The sequence below is a fragment of the Ananas comosus genome, linkage group 1 (genome assembly GCF_001540865.1).
Source record: "Ananas comosus cultivar F153 linkage group 1, ASM154086v1, whole genome shotgun sequence".
Taxonomy (NCBI): domain Eukaryota; kingdom Viridiplantae; phylum Streptophyta; class Magnoliopsida; order Poales; family Bromeliaceae; genus Ananas; species Ananas comosus.
Window position 1 is genome coordinate 7,822,411 of NC_033621.1, and position 3,124 is coordinate 7,825,534.

The following is a 3,124-nucleotide window of genomic DNA, read 5'->3' on the forward strand; positions in this document are numbered from 1 at the left end:
GGATAATTCAAAATATAAAACTAAATTACTATTTATTCAAATTCAAACTTAAAATTACAATTTGAATCCATAAATTTAATTTAAGTTTTAAATAAAATTTGAATAAAACTTTATATAAATTAAAATATAATTTAAATTCAAATTCATAGGTTAGATTCAAAATATTTGATTAAATTTTAATTTTTAATTCAAATTCAAATTAAAATTTAAAATCATATATTTAATTTCTAAATTTAAACTCATATTTTAATTAAAAAAGTTGAAAAAATAAATTTAATCCGAATAAATATCCATTCCGTCCGGATTCAACTTTCAATCCGATCTCCTAAGCCGGATTGGAAAAAGAGGTGATTGAGGGATTCTCATTCCACTTGGGAATCAGAATCAGAATGAGACTCCCGCGTACCAAACACCCACAAACGGATTCGCCCATTTCGATTCCGATTTCATGGTGAAAAAGAAGCGACTAAACACGCCCTAAATTTAAGTTTGTTAAACTAATTTTTTAATTAAAACATAAAATTTAAATTTTAATTTGAAATTAAATTAAAAATTAAAAATTCAATCAAGTATTTCGAATCTAATTTATAAATTTAAATTAAATTAAATTTAAAATCTAAAGTTTTATTCATATTTTATTTAAAATTTAAATTAAATTTATGGATTCAAATTGAAATTTAAATTATAATTTTCAGTTTGAATTTGAAGAAATTTAGTTTTATATTTTGACATTATTTGAAAATTTGGACTTAAATTTTTAATATTTAATTTTCAGTTTGAATTTAAACTAATATATTATAAAGATAAAATTGAGATATTAATTTGATTATGTTTCTGATTTCTATTTAAACTAAGCATCGACAATAGGAATGGTTCATTCCGCTTCCGATTCAGCTAGCGAACCAAATAGAATGAGGTAATGAATCATTCTGATTCCGTTTCCAGCTTATTCTTATTATGATTCTGACACCGATTCCGACTTCAAACCAAACACACCCTATGAGTCAACCAAACTTTTGTCAGGTGTGTATTATCATATTTTATGCACTTTTTTTAATCAGATTTTACTTATGAGTAATCATTTTACTGAATATAAAAATTCTCCTATTTTAGCTCAAATTATTTTTATGATAAAAAATTTAAATTTAAAGAATATTGGGAAGAAATTCCTACTGTACCTCTTTTGGCCACTATAATGGATCCTAAAATTAAATTAAATGGAGTAGAAATTGATCTTATAAATTATAATGAATTTTTGGAAATTAATTCAACAAATTATTCTGATAGGAAAAATATTTTTCAAATAGTAAATTGTTGCTTATGTGAAATATATAGTATTTATGCAATTGTTTCCGGTAATAAGCGACCATATTCTTCACAGTTACAAAGCAGCAGCAGTAGTAATGGTAAAATTAGTAAAAATATGATTTTATCTTTGTTAAGAAAACAAAAAAAGAATTCTAATGTACCTTCTTTTAATGAACTCTAATTTTACTTGTAAGCTGATTTTTCAAATTTTTTTTAACGAAGATGAATCAGATAAATTAGATATTTTAACATGATGGAAAATATATGAAAATACATATCCCGTATTTTCTGTCATGACACGTGATCTATTGTCACACCCCAATAATCCCACATCGGATATGAATGGGGCTGTGATTGGGTATATAAAAGACTTATATATTAGTAATAATAACTTGGTTTAAGCATTTTGGGCCGGTGTTTCGGCCAAACGAGTTATTGTTGCTAGTGGGCTGAATCGTTACATTTGGTATTAGAGCCAGTTCACCAGCCGAAAATATGTGGCGACTCGTGATCTTGGGCTGTGTGTGTGATGGTCTTAACGGAATAATCCCACAATAGACACTAGTAATAATAACTGGCTTAAGTATTTTGAGCTGGAATAATCCCACAATAGACACTAGTAATAATAACTGGGCTTAAGTATTTTGAGCCACGGAATAATCCCACAATAGACACTAGTAATAATTACTGGGGTTAAGTATTTTTAGCCGGTGTTTGGGCCCAATAACTAGAATTAAGAGTGCAAGACAATTGAGATTATGAGTCTACATTTTTAGATGAAACAGAATCAACTATCTAAAATTACACCAACGCTTGCGTCTTGCTAGAGTGCAATCTCTTTGATCTCATCGCTGTCGCCTATTATTCGTTACGCCTCTCCTTTTTTATTTGGTATCTTTCTTTAGTAGGCATCTCTTTTTTTAAGTTAAAAAAAATGATGTAATGAAGAAAAAATTATGTTGGTTTTTTTTTTTATACTTTCCTCCAATGTAATTATGTAATATGATTAATTCAAAATTTATATTTTTTTTTAGTAAAATTACGAAAAAAAGTAATATTAATTTNCCTATTATTTGCTAGTTGGTTGTATAAACAATACCATTTTATTTTAGATATATTTTTGATTTTTTAAATTTTTATACTTTCCTCCAATGTAATTATGTAATATGATTAATTCAAAATTTATATTTTTTTTTTAGTAAAATTACGAAAAAAAGTAATATTAATTTTATATTAAAGTTGGTTATTGGATCAAACAAATGTAAATTAAAACATTTATATTGAAAGTGAAAATTATTTATCTCTAAACGTTAAATTTTATATAATATTAATTAACAATATTAAAAAATTAAATTTATTGTTAGTGTTTAATTTTTAAAAAATTTATAAAATTTTTAAAAGAGTTTTAAAAAAATTGGGTATAATTGTGTAAATTAAAAAAGCTATAATTTAAAAACTATTTGTCACTTTTTCTTAAAAAATAATTTTTAAAAAAATACAAAAAAGGACGATTGTGAAGAAATGAAAAAAAAAACTTATTACTGGGCTGGCATGAAATCCGGCCCGGCTCAGCCCGGATCGACGCGACCCGTGCCGGGCGGGCCAGGGGGCCGAGCTGGGCCTTCCCCTCTAAGTAAACGAGCCGGCACGGTCTGGCCTGCATTTGTAACCGGATAGACCGGGCCTACCCTCCGCTTGAATCGGCCCGGGTAATATAGGCCATGCAAGTCCGGCCCACATTACACCCCTACTTGCGTAGTCCCTGCCAGTTATTCCTCTTCTCCCTGTGCTCTTTCTATTAATTACGAGTCAACAC